Genomic DNA, 24,858 nt, shown 5'->3' with positions numbered 1-24,858 from the left:
GTATGCTTTGAAAAAGGTTTTTCTGAGCTGGGGCCTGCAGGCCTTCCCTGGGTCACCAAAGGGGTCTGCGGCTCAAAGCCGGCCTTCAGCCAGCTTCTGTCCTTTTCTGCTTTGCCTGCCAGGGCTTGGGAGAGAGCCACTACAACAGCCCGTCCTCTCCCCTGTCCACCTTTCTAACTTGATTTCTATTTGCTGCTGAACTGGACTGTCAGCACCAGGCCACTCCCACACCTCTCACACCATGGGGCGAAAGCCAGGGTCTGTGAACTGGTAGTCCCATGTGGTCCCACCCCTAACTGCCCCTCTCTCTGCCTCTCATAAAACACAATGGACCTCTATAGCCAGGTCCTCACTTCTCTGCTTCTTGGCAAAGCCTCCTGTTGTCCCCCCAGTGGGAATCTATGGCTCCCTTCTCTAGAGAAAAATGTGCCACCAGGTGCTGCAGGGATCAGCACATGCCACCCTCAGCCCCAGTCCTGCCTCAGCAGACATCACTAGCTGGCAGAGCTGCCTTTCCCTTGGAGCCTGGTGACATCTCCAAGGCTTTCTCCAGAGGTCCTTAGGGAAACCATAACCAGCTGATGGTGACGATAGGAAAAGTGGCACCTCCTTGCCACTTGTCTCGTTTTGGGTCCCCCTTCAAGCAGACTCTCACCTTAGGACTTGGGAGTACCCAGTTTATTTGGGGGGCAACTACAGGATGCCTGGAGTGAGGGAGACAGTCAGACCAGGAAGGGAGAAGAGTCCAAGACAACGGTGCTGACAGATGGATGGATGAGGGCCGAGGACACCAGACCCTAATCCATGGGACGTGGGGGACCCCTGGGTGGCCAGTAGATTTGCCCAACGCAAGCCATGGCCTACTCCTCAAAAAGGCTCTGCTCTCTGCTTGCAAGGCAGCACTGGGGGAAGGCGTCGTGCAGGTTTTGGGTCAGAGCCACGGGGTATACGGGCCAGATGGAGGAAACAGCTAGACTATGAAGCAGGCTCACCTAATGTACAGCGAGGAATGGGAGTCCATACTCCAGTTATAGACGGGAGACTTCATGGAGCATAGATCTAAATCTTCTCACCACACACCCATACACACACACACACACACACACACACAGTAACTATGGAGAGGTGACAGATGTACGATTAGCTGGAATATGATGACATGCACCTACCTCCCAAGATCAAGGTGTATATGTGAAGCATATGTACTTTTTATATGTCAGTGAACCTCAATGACTGAGAATCAATCTCTTTTAAAAGAGAAAGGCTCATCTGTGCATGTGCAGACCTTCACTCATTAATTCTGGGTGATCCTTTAGACACACACAAAAAGAAGAGATGAGGAAAGCAGGGATGACTTGATCACCCACATGTTCTCTAAGCTGAGATTGTTCTGACCAGCCTGCACTCAGTCCCTCTGATTAGTGAGTCTGAGAGGAGGTCCCCTGGGGGACCAAAACAGGGAGATGATCTGGAAATGAGTGTGAGGGGCAGAGGGCAGGCGATCCAGCCCACGTTCATATACACCTGCCCCAACAGGTGCTGTGCCTTGTACTTCACCCCCATGACCCTGTTTTATCTTCACAAAGCTATTCACGTTTTTAGATGAGGAACCCAAGGGGCAGAGAAGATTTGGTACTGTACATGAGGACACCACAGCTAGAAAGTTGCCCCACGGGGCCACACACCCAGCAAATCCGGTCCCCACCCTATGGCGTGGATGTGCCACCTCACATGCCCTCTGCCCTCTTTTTTCTTCTGACTTCCTCCAAAAAGAAGGTCTGATCTGACCTGCATTCCACTGCCCGCCCCTGGAGGGGACGTGGAGGCTTGTATCTCTGCGTCTCTTGCTTGGTGCAGCTGCCTCAGGGCTTTCTAGCCCTGGCCAGTCCCAGAGTTGACAAGGCACCGCTCTCCCCCTTCTCCAGCCCCAGAGCTGGAGAGCAGAGGTGTGATGCCTGGTAGGTTACTGAGCACAACAGCTGCACCCACAGGAGACCAGGCAGCAGTCCCTGGGACAGGACCAGGAAAGGAGGCTCGCGTGGGAGCTGCGCAGCTGATGTGTGCCGGAAGTGAGGGGTGGCAGTGGCTTTCCTTTTCCTCCTCCCTGCAGGCTTCTTCTGTGACCAGCGATGTGGCTGTAAGGGACAAGGGGGACCCAGCGCCAACTCCCTGCTGCCCCTCTCTGCACTTCCCTCCAGAGCTCTGGAGCGTCAGGGAGTGCCATAGCTGCACGAAGATGCTGTGTCGGTGGGTGAGGGACTTGACTTCTGAACCCAGATGTTTTGATTGTAAATCCTCTTGATACTCAACAAACTGCAATGGGATGAGGGAGTGACAGTGAACACGGGATCCCGCAGATCTCCCGTCTGACGGACGAGTGTCTGCTCAGAGGTTTCCAGGCCTGGCCCGCACCTTGGCCTGCAGGAGTCTGTGCCCAGGCTGGGTAGGACCAAATGGCTGGCCACGTCTTGGGAAAGCCACTGAGGACCGAGTGGGAGCAGGAGCGGGTGTGGGTGGAGGAGGCACCACAGGGGATTGTCCAGGGTCCTCCTTTCTCCTCTGAGGCCCACAGACCTTCCTCCTACTCTTCAGGGAGTGGGGGGCATGGCAGGGACCCCACCTTGGTCTGGTCTCCAGGGCCTGGTCCCTGATCCGTCATCAGTCAGTAGCTCCTGGCCCTCAATTAAAGATGCCTCCCCCATCAGAAGCCACGACTGACCACGAGAAAGTGTGAAGACTCTGTGGGGGTGATGGCAGCCACTGTTCCTGTGCAGCCGGTGCCAGGGTCTGCAAAAGCAGCAGCCAGCACTGGGGGCATCCTGCTGGGGTGAGTGCAGTGGGTCAGTAGCTGTGATGGAGGAGGGAGGTGTGGGGGGCTAAGGAGGCACAAGAGAGCCCCGCAAATGATTTCAAATCAATTTTCTTTAAGAACAACCAACTTTTTCCAACTTGAGCCCTGTAGATTGGCTCCCACAAAGAAGGGAGGCCAGAAGAAGAAGGGCCCTTCTGCCACCAAGCAGGTGGTGACCTGAGAACACACCATCAACATGCACAAGCATGTCTTTGGAGTGGGCTTTAAGAAGTGTGCCCCTTGGGCACTCAAAGAGATGCAGGAATTTGCCCTTAAGGAGATGGCGACTCCAGATGTGGGCAATGATGCTCAGCTCAGCAAAGCTGTCTGGGCCACAGGCATAAGGACTGGCCTATACCCTGTCTGTATGTGGTTGTCCAGAAAACGCAATGGAGATGAAGACTCACCAAATAAGCTCTATACTTTGGTCACCTATGTACCTGTTACCTCTTTAAAAAATCTACAGACGATGTGGATGAGAACTAACTGGTGATTGGCAGATACATCAAATAAAGTTATGAAACCACACACACAAAAGAATAACCAAAAAATTCCTATTTGGTGGTTAATACTCATGTGGAAAGAACGGCCAGGTTGGACGTGTTCCCAATCAGCTTCACCTGACATCCACCCACCCTGACCACTTATTCATTCCAGTTCCTCTCAGAAAACATGTATCAGACTGATGACTGAACTGGAAAAACGGTTCCAAACACTGATGCACAACTTGAAAAAATAGTACATATATTTTACTTTCCTTCTTATGTATGCATTATCTTTAAAAAAAAAAAAAAAGAAGTTATAGGAAGAGATTACATCTAAAAATTGAGTGGGGGGCTGCCACCCTCCATGAGGTGAGTCTCCCATCAGAGGTCCCAGAAGGCATCAGGAGTGGAGTGCAGAAGTGAAGCAGGGTGGGATAGAAGCTGATTCCACAGCTCAAACTTGCTGGGAGATACAGTAAAACGTGCCTCAGAGTTGTCTCTGGCAGGGTCAGGAGCAGGAGACTGTGCATGATGTCCATCCATAACTGCGAGGGTTATGTCCCCAAGGCACTGACCTCTTCACACTTCTACTCAGTTCTGCATTGGCCAAGCCAAGCATGTTCCTGAGGCCACAGAAGGTCCTAGACAGAGTCACAGGTGATATGTCAAGAAAGCCATCTGCAAGTCTGGGTGTGGCTATGCCAGTGTCTGCCACAGCCTGCTGTGACAGAACTCCACCATCTGGGTGGCTTGAGCAACAGACATCCATGTCTCACAATTCTGGTGTGAAGTCCAAGGTCAGAGCGCAGCATGGCTGGTTCTGGTGAGGGCTCTCCTCCTGGTGTACAGATGGCCACCATCTCATAGGATCTTCACACATCAGAGTGAGAGTGAACTCTGGGCTCTTACTCATTTCATAAGGGCACTTATCCTATTTGGGGGGCCCACCCTCATCACCTCATCTAGTCTTATAATAATCTCCCAAGGCTTCCATCTCCAAATACCATCACTTTGGGGCTTAGGACTTCAACATATGAACTTGGGGAGGGCCACAAACATTCAGCCCACAGCATCTCCCAGGCTTCCTTGTGTGAAAATTATGGGCCATATCCAATACATGCATGACTGGCCACAGCACACTGCAGCTGGGAAGGAAGTGGAGGAGGCCGACAGAAGGCACTGCCCAGCCATGAAGTCAGAATAAATTGTGATGAGACTTGCATTCTCAACGTAGCATGGCAGGGCCCAAATATTAAGACTGCTACTCTCGCTAGCTAGATAGAAACACGTTCTTATAGTCACCATTAGATTCTACCACATTAGAAGTTTCTTCAATTCATTTGCAAAGGGCACACTGCCAGATGACTCCAGCAGCAGAGAAGTGAATTGGGAAGAGCCCCATTGCCAGAGACCCACTGGGCAGCAGCTCTGTTTGAAAGGTTCCTACGCTTTTTATTTACCTCTGTCGGCCCTGGCATGTGTGTTGGAGGGTTGTACACAGCCCTCCAACACACATGTTGCCATTTCACTCAGGGTTGCTTGTCATGGTTACAAAGCTCTTCATTCTGCTGGCGTTTATTCTTCCTAAGAAAGGAACAGGCCCAGAGTCAAGGCATGTGAACTCAGCTGGGAATCTGGAAATGTGGGGCTCAGTCCCAGCACCCCTATATGTGGTCTTTAGTCATGCCCACCTGTTGCTTTAGCTCTCTACACCTCAGTTTGCCTTTTGATCATCTGAGAAATGGACTCTGAGGTTCCTCCTCCCTCAGGTCCAAGCAGGCAGTACAGTGTAGCACTCATAGCAGATGCCTAGTAAGTGTCCATGGGATGAAGAGCTCTGAAGAGAAGAGACCTTGGACACAGCCCAGGGACAGAGCAAGTCCACTTTGGCCAGTTGGTCTAATGGTTCAAGGAAAGAGCTGCAAGAGCAGCTGAGCTTACTTCCCAGAGGCTGCATAAACTGTCTGGTGACACACCTGTGTCTTGCACACGCATGTGGGCTGTGGGGCTATAGAGCAGGTGATATGCTCTTTTCCAGGAAAAGTGTCTGCAGACAGAATGGCACACTGGACTGGAGGGCTCTGCCAGCTGCCGCTTGGCCTCAGGGTCCATGTCTGTAGAACGAGGGGTGAGGCAGCGTGAGGCCTCCAGCACCTCTGGCATATCCAGTGGCCAGGGCTGACACCCTCTTGTTTGGGTGTCAATCCAAGTCCAGAAGAACTTGGGGCATTTCTTCAGGTTTGAGCTAGGATGCTGCCATCTTTGGGGACAACATTTTCCTCGGGGGGAGAGAGTCAGTTAGATTTTGCACAAGAGCCCACGGTGGGGAAACAAGCCCAATCCCAGCGCCTTCCTGTACCCGGCGGCACCCATTTCTCCATCTGTAGATGGGTGTGTGGCCATCCTCGCAGGGTTGCTGTTAAGAATGTAGACAGTGTACCAGAAACACCTACCACCATGCTTCCTGGGCTATCCATCACCATCATCACTTACAATAGTGATGAGAGCTTGCCTGACCTGGTAGAGAGTGTACTGTCGTCTGGTCCCGGTGTTGAAGTACAGCTATTGCCAATTCCCATCTGCCTTGCCTTGCAGTCTGTTTCCCTGGTTAGTGTTTAGTCCACGGGAGCTTCATGAACGGCTGTGCCTCTAAGGGACTGGTTCCTGCTGGGGCCTCAGGGGCCTCACGGCCCAGGTGGCACACTGGGAGAGTTACAGGTGCAGGGAGGATGGAGCCGCCTCCTCCAGCTGAGGGTTTCCTCCAAATGCCTCCAAGGTCCTCAAAGTCTCTACCTGCTCCTCTCCTTCTTCCTCCCAATTTTCCTTTCAGAACATCCTGCCCACCCCCGGGGGGCCTGCAAAAGCGAGCAGTGCGTTCCCATGGAAACCATGGTGCCCTGAATACAGTGGGCTCCCCTTACCAAGGCAACGGCAATCAGTGCCCGCTCCTCTCTCCTGGCTGCTTTCACAGGGCTGGAGTTTGATGAGTCTAAACAGAGGTTTGCAGGGTTGGAGAGTATTTTCTGCTTTGTTTGAAAAAAAAAAAATTCAGTAGGGACAATCACACCCTTTTGGAATATTCACCATGTAGCAGTCAAACAGAGCAGCCCAGGAGGAAGACCAATACACATAATAAGCCCAGCTTATTTCACTCGCTGGAGAAAAGGAATCCAGGCCAGTGCAGCCCCCAGGACACCAGGCTCTCATCCCAGTGACCTTCTCATGATGAGGTATCCTTGCACAGTACGGCTGGCTGGCCTCTTGGGGACTGTGTCAAGAAATGGGGTTCTTGACGCTACCCTATTTCTCCCTGCAGAGGCAATAGCACCTGACTGCTCTTTTTGTCTTTAATTTATTAGATAATGGAGAGGGAGAAACATGGATGGAGGTGTTTCCCAACACATCAGTGGCCTAACCACAGTCCTGGACCCTATTGCTTTTGTGCTAAGCACTTGCCAGCTCCTCTTTGACTGAGGGCTTTCTCCAAAGCTGAGAAAGGGTGCTTTTCCCTGTCTCTGAAGAGCTGGATATGCTGGAGAATTAATTTCCTTCTTTCTCCCAGGAGAATCTATCAACCAAAGTCTGACGAAAAGTGGGTGCATAAATGCCCCAGCTGCCTCACCATTTGGATGCTGTAATTCTAAGATGCATTCTGTGCTGCTAGAGCTCCCAGCAGAACCAAGCTCTCCTTGCTCACAGTAATAACTGGCTTTATAACACACCATCAGTTTCCTGCCTACCCTTCTTTGTCAGACTGTTTCACTTCCCAAATCCATTACCCCACTTCCTTTTCTCCAAAACAAGCTACTTGTACTTGAGTCTGCCCCAGCGCCTACTCTGACAAACCCACGTTTTTAGATGAAGGGGTCAGGAGTTTTGCATGTTTGCATCTCTCTATTTCAACAAAGATGAGATTTTTGTCCAGAAAAGGAAGAGTTCGTTCACATTCAGGTGAGTTTTTGACTCAATAGCAGTAGTAGTAGTTTCTATGGGCAATTTTCAGTGGAATTGTGATGCAGAAGGCATCACGGAACCTCCTCTTCCTGAACACGGTTGGGAAACTGCCTCTGCTCCCTGCTCGTGATGCTAAAGTGGACTCAGCACCATGAGAAGCTCCTCGGTTTTGACTCTGGATCTCTTTTCCTCATGTTCATATTGGCAGGAGATTTTAAACAATCATCCCACAAGCTTCTCTCCTGGAAGTGAACTGACATTCTTTGGAACAAAAGAACCCTAATCATTAGTTACATAGACTTTTGGCCTGGCAGAGCACTGAAATGTAATCTGATGAACTAGAAACATATTTCTTTATCAATAATAAAAAACCCACGGCATTGGTGCTGCTGTGTCTGAGCCAGCAGCTACTGTAGAAAATACAGAGATCTCATGAATAATTATTCTCAGGCCGCAGACATGGCAGCACATATGAGGCCTTTCTGAGGGTCAAAGTCTGTGACTTGCATTTGTTAGTCACGTGGGATTCCCAGGGCTAATGAATTCTCATGAAAGAAAATGAAATATTAAACGATAAATGTCCTTGTGGTGCTCAGCACTTATGCCCTCTTGGACTCCTTTGTTTTTCAAAATGTCTCTTGGTGCCAGTGTCAAGACAGAAAGTGTGGGTGGATGGCCTAGGATCTGATCCCTATGTCTGCTTACTGATCTAGAGAAATTCAGACAAGCTGCTGTCCACAACAGAACCCACTCAGTAATTCTCGAGAGGACCCACGGCGATTAGACGGAATGCCCGTTCCTCCTCAGCACCCTTGGAAAGGATGACACTGCACAAAACTTTCATAGAAAAATGCACCTGAAATAGTTCTTTCTGAATGCACCAATTCCCTATAGGAATCTCCACTAAACGTTTTTACTCTTTAAGCATTTATTTTATAAATGATGAAGTGTCCACACTAAGTATCCAGAAGCTTCAAAATCAGTAACTTTTTTTCATGTAAACTCATTGAATTTCTGAGCTAGAAGTATCTGTTAGTGTACTATCGGCACAGACAGATTTGGTGAAAAGCACTAAAACTTCCCTCTGCTTCCCCTTCTAAAACCTGCTCATTTTATTTCCCCATGATGTTATCTCATGATTGTTAATTTCAGGGATTAACCAGCTCTCATCTCAGGTTCTTCAGTTGATTAGTAATGACTGACTGGATGGGACTCTGGGTGGTAGAGCATCTTGATCGACTGACAATGCCTACCATGGTCACAGGAATGAGAATGGGGACATGTGTGCTTATTTCCCTAAGCTGACAAAGTCCTAAAATGAAAGAATAACTGAGAATTCCATGGTCCTGCTAAGAGCAATTCCTGCAATCATTTCATTTGATCTAATTTTAGAATATAGGCTTTGGCTGAATTACTAGAGGGTCATCTCTTGTGATAATTTTAGGCCATATTCTAATAACAGTCTATTTTGATTGTGCCCTTAGTCCCAGGATGTGGACCTTGTAAGATTTCAGTGGAAAATCTGAGCTGTTTATCAAGCCCCTTTAACTTGACCTCCTCGGTTTGTCTGCCTCGCCCCAGGCAGCTGCTGACATAGCCACTTTCAGCCTTTCAGCTATTGTTTTTCCCTGGGCTGCCCAGAGTCTAAGCACACACATTTCAAGGGTCTGAGGGAAATTTATATGCAGATTTTAGGTAGCTCCTCTGTAGCTCCTTCCATTCTGAGATCCACCCTAATTTTTATCTGTTCTCAGACATCCCAACCCAATTAGACTGCTGCTTTCTGTGTAGGCTTTGCCCCACCCCTCCCCCTGGGCTGCACCTACAGGGGACTTCTCAGAGGAGAAAAGCCAACTTGTACGGCCCTCACCCAGCGTGCTTTCATATTTCCTCCAGTCTCTGCTTGCTTTATTCACTTTGCTCTAGAATATATTCTACACCCTACCCTCCAGCAGATCATTGACAGTAAAACAAATTCACATTACAGATTTCCAGAACTTGCTTTTAGGTCCTTTAAGTCCTCTATGGAACTAATGTAGCCTTGAGTTTCTGTGTGGCCTGGTGGCAAATAACAACTTAGGGAACGTAAAGGTCGAGGGATGGGCTGGAAAGATAGGATGGGAAGTTTGGGAGGTGACCTAATTGTACCAACCTACATGGGTGAGACAAAGATGGGACAGAAAGAGCATTCAGAACAGCAGGGGATTATGGGAAGACACACTCTTGCCTTCCAAAGCCCTCAAGTATAAGCTCCCAAGGTCAATTCATTCCAAACAGGCATCCAAACAGTTGTACTGTCTCTGACAGGTGATGTCCTAAGGTTCAGAAGTAAGTGTGTGTGTTCAGAGGCAAATGATACTGGAAGCCAGTGTCAGACGAGGGAGTGCAGCTGCCTTCCACTTTCTTCTGGAATCTGGAGAATCTCTTACATGTTTCCTCTTCCTAAGTGTTAGATTTTGACGTCCCATGTGAAGTCAGCAAAATGAAATCCACAGAAACAGAAGAGAGGTGTTTAATAAATACTTTTCAAGTCCAGACAAATTTGTGAAGCTTCACAGAGAGGAAGGGAAGGTAGGCAGCAAACAAAACTTTCCACCAAGTCTGCCCATTACATAAAGCGCATGAAAGTATTAACATCTGATTTTTTTTTTAAAGAAAAAGAACAGGAAAGTGCTACTTAATTTTTGAGTTATTTAGGACCAAAATAATAAATAAACCATAAAACTATAGTTTTTTAGTCCAAGTAAAAAGAAAATGCTTACACAAAGGAAGAAGGAAAAGTTTTACTTTGTTCTTGTATCCAAACTCAATACCATGCTCTATTATAAGTCCCTGTTACCTCCTGGTCCTCCTTAGAACTTACAGCGTTTGTGTCCCTGCCTATCTTGTGTCTTTCTATGTGTTCATATTTCATTGCAGCATTGGCTAGAGTTAAAACATACTAAAATAAACCCGCAAGGTAATCAACATCATTGTATGGAGACAGAAAAATGCAAAGGCCATGGCTGTAACATCGACCCTATGATGTAATAACCTTGGTCATGACATCAGAGAAGCCAGATGCAAATAACATGTTTCCTGTCATGAAGCAGGACAAATCTCTGGCCCACCTGAGTAAAAGGCTAATCAAAGAAAACAATTCCTCCTCCCCAGCCCTACTATCCAAGGACTGGTGTGCAGGTATGTAAAGGAGCTGGGGACCCTGGCACGCCGAGCCGTTCATGCTGTGGGTGGGGTTAAGGGCAAAACAACTTGGCAAACTTTCAACAAATAGGAAATATTGAACATCATTACTTCCTTTGATCTTTTTTCATACACTGTATAACCCTGAATTTCAGGACATTTCCAATAGACTTATGGAGAAAAATCTACTAAAATAAATTCTTTTAAAAATGAAACTTGTGATGTTTGAGATAATTTTTTATACAAATATCATTATATTCTGAGTGATTCCAATGTTTAACTTTTCTTGTGTAGCTCAAATAAATATGCTCAGCCTGTCAAACCTAGCTCATAAAAATCTCTGATCTCCTAGGTAACACTGAGCTGAGGAGAGAGCAGAAGAGCTGCCTTTGAATCTGAAGGAGGAAGCAACAAATACCCTGGGGCTCTTGAACCTGGAGACAGGCCCAGCCGGTGGCCCTGCAGAGACCACTGTTCGGCCCTGCAGTGGGGAGGGCTGGCCAGAGCTCTCTGTCCCTGGGTCTCTGGCACAGAAGCAAATCAAGTGGCTTATTCTCAACGATTTCAGGTAAATGATTCTTTCCTGCATACAAGACTCCTTTGAAAGAGTCACACACTAAAAGTGACTCTGCTTTATGATCACAGTCACATCCTATAATCAGCTCTTCCAGGACACAGATGTGCACACGTGTTTTCTTAATTTGATGGAGACTGATGGGGAGTCCACAGAATGGTCTTGGCCCAGTTAGGGAAGTCAAATTCAAGCACACACATGCAAAAGTACAAGTCGGAGGATGACGGAAGGTGGGATATATCCTCAAACACGTATGTTCCCTAGCTATGCATGTATACAACACCCATGCACATGCATGTAAGGAAATCAGCGTGGATGTGTGATGGACTGCATGTTTATGCCCCTGAAACTCAGCTGTTGAAATCTTAATCTCCAACATGACAGCATTAGGAGATGAGGCATCCAGGAGGTGATTAGGAGGGGGGCCCTGTGAATGGAATTAGTTTCCTTATGAGAGTCAAGGGGGCATTTGCTCCCTGCTCGATTGTATCTCTTGTGGAAATACAAGGAGAAGTTGGAGGTCTACCACCAGAGGAGGGCCCTGGGCAAACTGGACCAGGCAGCAGCCTGATCTCAGGCTCCAGCTTCCAGAGCTGTGAGAAGTACATTTCTGTTGCTTGTAAACCCATGTGGTACTTGGTTAAAGCAGCCAGAATCACGACGGTACGCACGTATGTTATATAAATATGTATGTTACATATGTATCTGCATAACAGCCATCCTGGAACACAGGGGTTTAAGGTAACAGTGGCACTTTATTATGATGTCTCACCTTTTTAGGGCGTGACTGGGCTCAGGCAGGTGGTCTTTACCTGGCTGCTCACACAGCTGCAGTCACACACTGGTTGGACCTGGAGATATGTGAAGGCTGAAATGCTCACCGCTGTCTGGCCCCTGGGCCGGGGACACCCAAACACCCGGGGCGGGGACAGCAGGGGCTCCTGGGCTGCTCTGTCATGTGGTCTCCTCAGCATGGGGCTTCTCACAGTGGCTCAGAGCTGTGTGTGTGTGCATGGACAGAGCCAGGCGGGAGCCACAGGGCCTTCTAAGACCAACTGTGGGTCACACAGAACATCTCCACTGCCTCCTGCCAGTTAGGGCAGTGACAAAGGCCTGGCCAGTCTCAAGGGGAGGAGGAGTAGACTCTACTCTTGGTTTTGGGTGGGAATGGGACAAGATTCTAGAGGAGTGTGTGGTCCTGGAGATCTTGCTATGGCTATGTTAGCAGGTGCAACCTGCCACTACTTATCTCTAGCCAAAATGATACCTATAGCTATAACCAATGTACAGCTATTCACATCAGTGCGTGGCAAGTGCTTTCAGGGAGGAAAGTGTCTGCATGCGCCAGTGCAGTGAGGAGACCCTGCCCATGATGAGTCAGGCTACAGGGGGGTCTTGCGGGAGGGCTGGGTTTACAGAGCTGTGAGGGGACACCCAAGTGGAGAGGGAGGCAGAGTCACAGATGTGGAGGCAGGAAGGAGCAGGCAGATTGGGTGTTCTGATTCATCTCCTTCAACAAGCTGCCACGGTGTCCAGTGGACACAGTAGCAGCTGTCAGTGTGTTAACGTGTCATTGTTCCACTTACATGATCCTTCCCGATGCTCATGACAGTGCTGAAATTCTGCCCTTCACAGAGTAGGACGTGGAGGCCCAGATCATAAAGCAAGAGGTCCACCTGCCTCATCGTCTAAGTCAAGTGCCTCTTCTTCCTCACCACGGCGGCTCTCAGGAGTGACATCAGACACAGCTTAGCTCACGTTTCCCCCAGGCTTGTGCAAATCCTAACTTTATTTTTTCCCAAATAAATGACTACATGTAGAGTTTGGAAGGCCATGTGGAACTGCATTACATTCCGGGGTACGTTAGAACCCACATGGGACCACAGATTCATAGCGGCAACTTCCTGATTAGCCGTTCACTAACCCCTCGGGCTGGAGAGACACGATCTGGAGGACGCAGCAGGTCTGTGGTAAACATTTCTCTATTCAGACCTTCCTAGAATAGTGCTAGCTCTTTCCACCCAAAAAGGGACTGGTTCGATATTCTTCCTTATTTAAGTGCTAGGAATGTCACCTTGTGTCTTGACACTTGTCATAGGCTAAGAATGAGCAGAAGTTGACTCAGATTCTGCTGTTGCCCGACATACATCATGGTACAAAGCATGCTGGCACGTTTGCAGTAACTTTGTCTCTGCCTCAGGGCCCTTTGTAACCCTTTCCACATTTAATGCCATGGGATCCTGCCCACGTCTGCTTGCTGTGGACTGCACCATGTCTGTGCGGGATCGCACCCCAATGTCTGCTTGGTGTGTTGGAACCCACAGGATCCAGGCAGAGCTGGGATAAGGGCTTGTGAAGGCGCCCAGGAGGGAGGCTCAGACTCCGGGGAAGAACGGGCCTGGGGCCCTCAATTGCTCCTGTCAGCTCCTCTGAACGTTGCTAGAATGGGACAGAGTGGGTCACTATTGTGCCTCTGCCCGCCTCACCGTAGACACCTTGAACGTTGCTAGAATGGGACAGAGTGGGTCGCTATCAGGCCTCTGCCCGCCTCACCGTAGACACCTTGAATATTGCTAGAATGGGACAGAGGTGGTCACTATCAGGCCTCTGCCTGCCTCACTGCAGACACCTTCACCACTTTGCTCACTCTGGGTCCCAGGGCCCGGGCTTGGTGAGCTGCTGTTCCCCCTTGGTGCTGCACCTTCCCCAGCCTCCCTCCCCTGCCCAGCGGTGCACTCTCCAGCCAGGGTTTCCAGGTAGCGCACTGTTCAGTCTCTTTCATAGGAGTGCTCATGCCACACAGCCTCTAGGAGCCCAGGCTCACCCACGAACCATGCAAATGCTGCCTCTGCCACAACAGAGCACCCCCACAGAATCCTGCACTGAATCGCCATAGAGACTGGGATCCAGACCACACAAGCATGGGCAGGAGGTAGGTGGTGGGCAACTCGCTCCCACATCCCTGGGCCAGGGCACAGCACCTCTTCCTTAACGAATAACGGGTCCCAAGTGAGCGACGCATGCCATGGCATCTCTCCCAGCCCCCAGTTAGCTCCCGAGGGATCGGCCAGCTCTGCTCAGGGCAAGAGCACTTTCCTGGGCCCTGCTGCACTGGGGACTGGCTGGCGGGTGGTGAAGAATGGATGGATGGATGAATGCTAGAACAGAATTGCTCTGGAAAACTGTCAGTGAGGAGAGGGTGAGCAGGGAGAAGTGGATGGAGAAGCCGCAGAAACAACTACCCAGGACCAAAGTTTCCATTCCCTGTGCCAGCCCAAGGGAGCCAGGGGTGTCCCAAAGGCACGTCCGACTTGTCTGAGCTGCGAGGTTCAGGGAGTTCGTCTTCTCACAGTGTCCTCCCTGATCTTGAACACGTTCCAGATATTTCTGTGTTCTCCCATCACATCATTTTTTTGGGGGGGTCTTGTTTTTACCAGGAAGCTCAGGTCCAAAGAGCCAAACAGAAGAGAATGTGTGGTCCTGTCTGGGTCTGTCGCAAGTAGAAACAGACTCAGGTGACAACTGCACGCCTGGCCCAGCCTTGTGGAGGATTTGGATATTAGAACCAAATGGAATGGAAGGAAATGGCAACTTGGGTTTGAGAATGGAAAAGACTGTAATTTTTTGGTCACCGTTTCCAAATATCAGAAAGGGAAATGTGAGAGGAAAGACAGGAAGCCCAGGGGACGGTGGGAGCAAGGCTGGGCATGGCCAGGGGAACCGAGTCTTGAAAATCTCTTCCACACAAAAGGTAGGGACCACACACGAGTTCTGGCCAGCCCAGCCTTTCCTGGGGGAAACTGCACTGCCATAAAATGAATGAAATCAGTTCTTTTTATGCCCTCATATTTTATAATAACAAGCCCAGCTGAATAGCTAAGTGGCTCCGTCCCTGGCTGGCGGTGCTCTGTAGCGGGGAGGGTGTTCTCACAAGCTACCTTCACTACATCTCTACCCTCTCCCTCTCTCTCCATAAAACATGTCTAAAATCTGCTAAGGTGTGTGGCCTGGAGAGGAAAGTGAGCCTCACAGACACATGAATGCTGCTTCCTTGTTAAGGTGACCAGAGCATGTACAGCCAGGCCAGAGTGAAGTCCAGGACAACCCCAGGACGTCATACCCCTCAGGCTGTGGGGGCCTTCAGGGAACCCTGCACTGGGCTGATCAGCCCCACACAGGGTCCTGTGAATGTTCCCTGCTTGGGGCTCATTCTTCTCTGGAGAGTTGCCCTTGGTCAGTGTGTGTTACTTCACTTGGAAATGCCTGAGTCCTCCCTCTGAGAACAGCAGCTAACACTAGGGAACAAAGGCCAGCCATGCCAGCAGGCTGTCTGGGCTACCACGGACACCCTATGTCTCTGTGTGCCAGGCAGAGGCAGAGGCCTGCAGCAGAGGCCTCCTGTCTGACCCTGTTTCTCTCCCTGGTCTTCTCCTGCAAACTCTCCACCAGTGAGTCACCTGCACAACAATATGTCTCAGGGACCCACCCCACATTGTCCTCTTGGTTGGCTTCTCCTCCACGTCTTCCAAGGAGCAGGCTAGCTCTTTGAAATGTAAAATGTGCTTCATCTTTCGTATGAAAGTGTGGGTGGTTATATATTGATTTCATAAGAGTACTGAGTACATTGAGTACTTTTTTGCATTCTTTAAGATACTTTACTAAGAAGAATATGATCCACCCCCATCTACGTAAACATAAAAGAGGTGAAGTCTCCATCTTTTTTTATGGCTGCATAATATTCCATGGTATACATATACCACAGTTTGTTAATCCATTCATGGGTCAATGGGTACTTAGGCTGCTTCCAAGACTTGGCAATTATGAATTGGGTTGCAGTAAACATTCTTGTGCAAATGTCTTTGTTGTAGAGCTATTTTTGGTTGTCTGGATATATACCTAGTAGAGGAACTGCAGGATTGAATGGCAGGTCTACTTCTAGTTCCTTAAGTGTTCTCCAAACTTCTTTCCAGAAGGGATGTGTTAGTTTGCAATCCCACCAGCAGTGCAGAAGTGTTCCTGTCTCACCACATGCCTGCCAACATCTGTAGTTTTGAGATTTTGGTGGAGGGAGGGTATCGGTTGGACCTCACCTACTGTGTATATTGTAAATGTACATGTCAAATATATTAACAACAGAGTATATATGTCTAAACACAACAATTGAATAAGTGAGGTGAATGATATGTTGATTTGATGTGAACATTCTAGATTGTATATAGAGTCAGCACATTGTACCCCATAAATGCAGTAATGTACACAGTTATGATCAAATAAAAAAAAAAGACTAAAAAATAAAAATAAAGTGTGCATGAGGCACTAGAGGTGAGACCCCCTGACCACTGAGAAGCAACCAAGCAAGCCTTGACTCTTTTAATCCCTCTCAGTCTCGGCAGCCCAGAGGTGGGCCACTGCTGGTAGCTCTCTCTGTCCTGAGCTAAACCCTGGGCCAGGGAAAGCTACGGTCAGGCCATGTGCCCTGGAAATTGCTTGACAGTCCAGAACCAAACTGGGATTAAGTAGCAGGAAATAATGTGCCCTGCCCCTGCCCTAAACATCCCTGCAATAGTTAAAATTGAGTAGGATTTCCTTCCCCCACCCAAATCTCCCTTTGAAGTTTGAAGAGGGATTCTGGAAATGTTTTATATTTTAATAATAAGTTTATTTCCCAGATGATTCCATCACTTGGAAAGCAATGAGCCTGGACGGAACCTGGCATCCTTGTTGAGACGCCCCAAAGCTTTGTGTTTGCAAAGCTTTCCTCAGCTAATTTTGTACCTCTGAGGGTCTGGGCCAGTTTACTGCAGAACTTCTCTGCTGAAAAACTTCCACTTTGACTTCTGGAGAGAGATTTTGCTCTCTTTCATCACAAAGACAAAAAACAATTAAATGTTTTCCACCTACGTGATTGGTTTGGGTGGTCAGGGACTGCAGATGGGCAAGCCCAGGGCCTCGGTATGCAGATAAGAGGGGTGCATCTCTGCTGGTCACATGAAGGCCTGCACAGTGCAGAGAGATGCCTGCACTCAGCAAGCTCATCACCATAAACCCTCTCCTTCCACACAGATCTATATGCCCCAGGCCCTGGGGAGCCTGCTAGGTCCCGCCTGGAAGGAGCGTGAGCTATTTTGACTTGGAATGCACCAAGCTCAGCCAAGGAACTCAAGCCAAGAGATACAGCGTGCAGCTAGCATGCCTGAGAGAGCATTTTCCTCCGAAGCAGGCCTCCGAGGAGCCGCAGAGGCCAGCAGCAGCACTGTCTGCCTGAGCACGCCCCTAGAAAGCCAGTGTTGCGAGGTGTGGAGGGCTGAGCCATTCTCTCAGGGCAGTGGGTTTGAGAGGTGCAGCCTCACTCACCCCTGGTCCCTAACTTACACCCACACCCCTAACTCAGATCTTGACCCCCCCCCCCAGTGTTCTCACTTTCTGATCTGTCCTCTTATCCCAAGAAAGGGTCCAAATTTCCTCTTACCCAGCCCCCACTCTCACATCCACCCCCTTACATCCCATGAGCTCTTCACATTTCCCGACTACTCTGCCCTTTTATCCTCAACTGGGTCCTAAGAGTATGGAAAATGCTGGTAGAAGGAGAAGACACATGATTATCACACACTTGGCTTATCCATTCACTTGTTCAACAAGAATTCTGGAGCATCGACTCCATACAAGTGCCTTGCTCATCTGTAAGCAAACAGGCAACATTGGCCCTGCCTGCTTCTCTTTCTTACTTTGTTTTTGTAACCATGACTGTATCATGTGCATCTTCCAAGGTGTGCGCACTAGGCCAGGTCTCACAGTCTTCAGCCTTCCCAACAGAGACGCCAGAGAGGGGATCTAAGACGGTAACTGCTTATGGGGCAGCCCAGGGAGATGGGAGTGACAGTCAGTGAGATGGCTGACAAAGGACAGGCTCACACCTGCAATGCTTCCACATCCAGCTGGTCACCCGGTTGGCTTGTGCTGATTCCTGTCACCATGGCAACGAGGACAGACCAACCATTTAATTCAGGGAGCTACACACTGGCATCATAAACTACCTCAAGGTCCAGAAATAATTCCATGCTTAGAGTCAGACGCCAACAGTTGGATGTATATAATGTCATTGGAAAGATTAGAAACACCATACTCTTCCCTGCTCCCCAAACTGTCGGGATACTGAAATCCCATTGTATGATCGAATAGCTGTCTCTGTATGGGAGTCCTGGAGGGGACGTGCTGGGCTTCTAGGATGCATGAGATGGTGTTAGATATGGCAGCAAGCTTTTGCAATTTAAATCTTTATATAAAGGTTATTTTACTGCTATTATAAAAATATCCATGTTTATTTATGGAGGAGATATTAAAGCACTTTTAAAAACAAACAAACATTTTTCAAAAGTGAGTTTAGGAAACATATAAAGAATATAATTTTCCAGGGACTATGTGGATATGGCAAACAAGTAAGGGGACCAGTGTATTCATCAGTCCCTGTGACTAGGACTGTGACACTGGTAGTCCTCTGTCTTACCACAGGACTGTGCCTAGTACAGGCAGCAGAAGTTGTGGATGTATGAATTACACCTTCCCCAGAAATTCTAAGGGCAGCTTTCCTTTCCTGAGTGTAGAGAAGGAAGAGAGGTAACTAGAAAGTACCCAGGTTTCTGTCCTGTGATCCGTCTCAGTAAGTACAGCTTCAATAAACTACGGGTTAAGTATTCTTAATCCAAAATGTTCCAAAATCTAAAACTTTCTGAACACCAACATGATGTCATCTTAGTAGCTGAAAGAGTGATACTTTTCTTATATTATTTAAAATATCCAGAAGGAAAAATATCCTTTTATCATAAAGACATTTGCATTAGACTATTTATCACAGCTCAATTTACAATCACCAAAATGTGGAAACAGCCTAAATGCCCACCAGTCCAGGAATGGATTAACAAGCTGTGGTGTATGTACATCATGGAATACTATTCAGCCATTAAAAAAGATGGAGACTTTACATCCTTTCTACTAACCTGGATGGAAGTGGAACACAGTCTTCATAGTAAAGCATCACAAGAATGAAGAAGCAACAATCCAATGTAGCCAATTCTAATATGAAGGGAGTAAATGAGCTAATACAAGGTGGGTAGGGGATGGGGGAGCAGGGAGAGGGGAGGAGAGAGGGGGTGGGGGTCACGGTATATGGCACACCTCTTGGGGGGGCACAGTTATAAGAGAGACTTTATCTAACAAATGTAATCAGCATAGAATAATTCTTTGTTCCCTCGATGAATCCCAAACAATAAAAAATTACCTTTAGGCTATGTATATAAGGTACATATGAAACAAATGAATTTCATGCTTAGACTGGGTTCCATCCCCAAGATACCTCATTATAGGTATGTCAATATACCCAAATCCAAAATTCAAAATGCTTCTGATCCCAAGCATGTTAGATAAAAGACACTTGATTTGGTAACTAGGAGGAAATTTAGGTTGGCCAATTTTCCAATTCAAGTCATCTACATAAACTTCTGAAATGAGAATTCCATGAAGCGTCTCCTGGTGGCATCTGTCAGGGAGAGTCTGGAGTCCCAGGGTGTCCTCTTCCTCAGGAGGTTGATAGGCTGGGCGGGCCCAGGCTCCCATTATCACTTCCTCATGGAACAAGGAAATTCCTTAGGTCTTTCTCTTGTTCTGAAGAGGAACACAACCCCACACGAGATGTTCTCTAATGAAGACTGCTCTGTTTTTGTTTTATTTTCTGGTATCACCTTCCTAGCTTGTCGGCTCAAGTCTTGAAGAGCTCATGTCAGGAAGAAGGGGGTCAGTCCTCAGAAGGGAGCAGGGAGCAGGCAGAGCTGGGATGCGAGGGCCACGTCCTGGCTGCAGAGCACCTGCCTTTGGCCCCCTTCTTGGCTCAGCTGAGGGAACTGTGCCCTGGCTGAGGTCCTGTGATTTGGTGTGACAGGGAGAGAGATGTCCGAGGAAATAGTAGCAGCCACTCTACCCAGGATGTGCTAATTCTCTAGTACAGCAGAAGGAAGTCTCTTGACCGTCACCATCAGTCTGGGTCTGTTCAGGATGTGGTGACATAAACCTGCAGAGATGGCCACTGACGCATCTCCTACTTCGGTCCACATTTGAAGAAGAAAACAACACACACGTATGGACTCATGGACTCATTTTTGTTGTTTGAAAAAACAAGATAAAACTCTGAAGAGAATTTGTTAATAAAATTGAAGCAGCAGCTAAACACAAAGAAATGTCATTCTAAGAAGGCTTGGGATGAGTTTCAAGACCTCCAAGTGGCATTAGTGTTTTGGGGATCAGCAAATATGTCTAGAATTGAGTGTGCAGTTCCCAGGGCAGTTGGCGTGGGCACAGACCTCTGTCTGCCCCTTCTCAGCCCACAGCAACTGGTGAGGTTTAGGGGCTGTGACTGACTCCCGATGGCATTTCGAGAAGTCTTCTATTATTGATGTCATTGTGTAACACTTGGGGTTCAGTTCTCCAGGCCACTTGGGGTCCACCAAATGTGCATTAGCTTGGGGAGCAAAAATGAGCCATATGCCTCCTCTGAGCCTTAGTTTCCTCATCCACCAAATCAGGCAGCAGGTATTTTGCTTTGGAATTTGTAAAGTGCTACTGTTGTCATCACTGTTATTACGCCAAGCCCCCCAATTCTGGTGCAAGTAGAACCAGTCAGATTTAGTCAAAGAGAAGTGAGGAAAAAGGACTGATGAAAATGAAACCAATGAACTATGAAGGGAAAAGAATGAGATGAAGGTGGTAAGAAAACAGAGAGGCCTCCTTGTGCTCCTGGAAGGAAATGAGCACTGATGGCCCTGTGCCCCCAGCCTCTGAACCCTTCAGATCACACAAGAGGCATCAGTTGAACTCAGGAGGCTTCTATCAGCATCTCTGTGTTCTGAGCACTTGGTTCGATGTGAGATGCCAAAGAAAGGTTATCAGGGGATACTCAATGCTCCACGTTCACCTAACAGATCTTTCAAACTCTTTTATGAAGAAGGTCTTTTATTATCTCTATCTGATAGATGAAAAAAACTGAGGATTGGACATTTAAATAACTGTCTAGAGGATGTGACACCAGAGCTCAATCCCAGGTTTGACTGGCCCCAGGGTCTGCACCTCTAGCCACCACCGAAAGGGGCAGGGCTCTGTGGCAGAGCCAGAACCTGAGTGTGGCTACATCTCCTTTTTGACCACCAAAATGATGCCACGAGTGGAAATTTCTGACTTCATGTGATCGGTCACAGTTAAAATACAAAGCTTTGTTTCACGCACAAAATTATAAAAAGATTGTGCAAAATTACCTTCCAGCTCTGTGTATAAGAGAAAACATTCATTCATAAAAAACATGAATGAATTTCATGTTCAGACTTGGGTTCTATCCCCAAGATATCTCACTATGCACAGGCAAATTGTCCACAATCCAAAATCTGACACACTTCTAGTTCCAAACATTTAGCATAAGGGATATTTAGACTATTACGTGGTGTTTACCCTTCACGGGTGGGCACCGGAGATCCTCCTATCTCTTGGCTATTGTGACTAGTGCTGCTATGAACACCCAGGTACAGACATCACTTCAAGACCCTGCTTTCAATTCTTTCAAATATTTGCCCCAAAGTGGAATTTCTGGGTTTTTTTCAGTAAGTTTTAATACCATTTTATTTCCAGGTAACTTTTAAACACCAGCCAGACCTTAGTTTCTGGAAGCCTCTCTCAGATATTCAAGCCCATCCCAGAATCAGTTCTTAGCTTCTTCAACTCTCTCTGGTCTCTGGGTCTTTCCCTTCTAATGTGACCCAAGAAGAAACCAGAAACAGAGCCCGATGGGTCCCACAGTTGTTAGCAACTGGGCTGTTGGCATGGTAGCCCCTTCCAGAGCTGAGTGGTCATGCCTGGTCAGTCCCCGGGGCATGTGGTGGAGCCTCCTGGCTATGTGGGCCCCCCAGCTTTCCTCCTGCTCACAATGGCTGTGACTCTGATGTCCACAGCAAAGGAGGCAGCTCCTTTGGGCACTGGGGACATCACTTCACTTCAGGGCATGAAAAACAACTGGGACAGCTGGTAAAAATGCCACCTACCTTTAAGATCTTGCCAAATACTCTAAACCCTAAATTTAGGTTTGGTTAAAACATACATAGCACAACTACTCCACAACCTTACAACCACTGAAATGGGTTAGCCAAATTCTGTGTCCACTGGCCTAAATTGGCTGCTTCCAAAATGTATTTTCCATTTGTTTCAATTGCAAATATCTCTTTTTTTTTGTCCCTTTCCCCACTGTGTTGGAAAGATAGGCAAAAATGTTAGGAGCTATTGTTAGTTAAATGTCAACTTCCATGGGGTGGGCCCGAGAAGAATTACTGGTGAAGGCAGAAGTGCAGCTGCCTTCTGGAGTCTGTGGTCAGTGGGACAGTTTGATCAATGCATTAGACCGATCACTGGACCCAGTTTGCCTGGCCTTAGTAGTCATTAATTACAAGGAAACAAGCTAGTTATCAGTAGGTTATTTATTGCTCAAGAGTGTAGATGCCTGGTGTGGAGACAGGAGTTGACATGTTGGCTCAGCCAGAAGGCCGTGTGGGCCACACCATGTCGACAGGGACAGGCCACAGCAATACCATGGTGTATCGCTCTGACTCAGCCCTTCCCACCTGCTGAGCTGGTCTTTATGTGGAATCATAAACTCTCTGACTGAATTGAGTGCCCACAGTTGTAGAGCCTCCTACTGGCTGAGCCATGTGCTTGGAGTGTCTTCAAGGCCTGCCCAAGTCTGTCCCTGAGATCCACCAGATCAGGGACTGGAGGATGTATCTCTGCAGAAGGAGTCCCACTGTCCAGAACACTTTAGCAAGGTATAGGTTCGGTCTTCACAGAAGCAAGAACAATTCTCAAATGGGAATGGAAGTGAGCCTATCCCAAGCTTGCTTCATTCATTCAACCAATCATTCATTTGTTCATTCCAATGAGACTTGTTTTGTGCCTGCCAATTGCTTGGTACTGGGGATATGGAGAGATTCCTGTGTAGCCAGGAAGTAAGTGAGTGGTGATTTAACTTCCCTAATAAATACAAAGTCCCAACTATGATGAGAACCTAGGATGCTAAAAGCCTGAGAAAGGAGGGCTATAATTCCCACAGTCTAGCAGAGAGGCAAGGAGGTTGGACAACAGCAGGGGTAAGTGGGGGATCACCATCCCAGGAACAGGAAAAGCCCAGAGAAGCCTGGGGGAGGGAGGGACCTGTTGTTGACACAATTGGAGAAGGAGAGTGAGGGCAGAGGACTGGTGACGCGGGAGAGGAGGTGAGGTGCAGAAGGAGGCTGGAGGGGCCAGGTAGGCTGGGAGGGCCAGGTAAGAAGGGTTGGTCTCTACCCTTAGGGCAGCAGGAAGCCATTTGGGCATTTTTTATTTATTTTTTTTGAGACAGAGCCTCAAGCTGTCACCCTGGGTAGAGTGCCATGGCTTCACTGCTCACAGCAACCTCCAACTCCTGGGCTCAAGCGAGTCTCCTGCCTCAGCCTCCCAAGTAGCTCGGACCACAGGCGCCCGCCACAACGCCCGGCTATTTTTTGGTTGCAGCCATTATTGTTATTTGGCGGGTCTGGGCTGAATTCGAACCCACCACCTTAGGTGTATGTGGCTGGCGCCTTAGCCACTTGAGCCACAGGTGCTGAGCCATTTGGGCATTTTTAAAGTGAGGTGCACAATGAGGTTTAATTTGCTGAAGGACCCTTCGGTTGCTGTGTGCAGAGACACTGGAGGGGAGCTGTGACTCAGGCCACAGTGCACCCCAGGGGGGTGAAAGAATTGCTGAAACTGGGAGCCCAGGAGGAAGGCCAGGTCTGAAGGACAGATCAAGAAGTCAATTAGGATGTGTGGCATTTGAAGAGTCTCTAGCTTTCCAGGAGGAGGTGTCTGCTAGGTCTAGAGCCCAAGACTATGGGTTCAGAGCTCAAAGGAGACCCTGTGGGCAGAGGTCAAATGGCAAAAGTCCCCGCCCCCAGCCAGAGAAGAGGTTCCTGTGTGAGGTCACCTGGTCACCCAGCAAAGGCTCCCTGTGCTCTCTCTGTGTGCAGCTAAAGGCTGACCTAACTTTCTAACTCTCCAGGGAGCCCCTTGGAAACTCTCCCAGTTGTCCTGCCAACATCTAATTCCTCTTATCCCAGATCAGACTCACTCTGTTCTCCCGACCTGGGAGCTATTCACTAGGCCAGCTGGGGGTGGGGACATTTTTCATGTTGGAAGGCCACATTAATTTAGCTGTAATCAAATAAGGCTGCATTCAAGAAACTGCAATTAGATATATTTATAAATGAACATTATTTTGTAAAAATCTTACTATGTACTTAATAATTTCAAAAAATGAAAACTATTTGTTAATTTTAACTGAACTTTTAATAACTTTGTTGAGTCTGCTTTTGGTTGGAAAGCATTTAAACATTTGGTTGCAGCATGGTGGTCCCCCGGTTCAGCTGATCTTCTACATGGGCATCAAGTCATTTGTTGTCATCTTAATTTGGGTTAGGTAGGAGAATGTAGGTTTGCAGCAATAAGTGATTGAAAAGCAAGATAGCATTTTCTGGGCATGTTGCTGAAAGCTTGGGTATTCTGCTGCATTTTTCCATATTTCAAATTGGATCTTTCTTAGCATCAAATGATGACTTTAAAATGTCATTTACTGAGAGTTCACTCAATTCCATTTGTAGTTTTTCAGGTATCTTGGTGATATCAACTCGATGAGGCTGAAATGTTAATTCAAGTGTGATGTTATGATGCTCAAAATCAGTGAACCTTTCATTGTATTCTCCAATTAAAAG

The 24,858-nt window shown here is 48.0% G+C and overlaps 1 protein-coding gene across 1 annotated transcript in view; it reads right to left on the bottom strand.

The window, feature by feature from the left end:
- SLC24A3 (solute carrier family 24 member 3) overlaps positions 1-24,858 on the bottom strand; it is a 517,777-nt gene that overhangs the window by 222,099 nt on the left and 270,820 nt on the right. The gene's annotated exons all lie outside the window — the stretch shown is intronic.

Source organism: Otolemur garnettii, unplaced genomic scaffold (assembly GCF_000181295.1).
Source record: "Otolemur garnettii isolate 467f Iridium unplaced genomic scaffold, OtoGar3 scaffold00136, whole genome shotgun sequence".
Classification (NCBI taxonomy): Eukaryota; Metazoa; Chordata; class Mammalia; order Primates; family Galagidae; genus Otolemur; species Otolemur garnettii.
The sequence above is the reverse complement of the archived record's forward strand: the minus strand, read 5'-3'. Positions and strand labels throughout refer to the sequence as shown.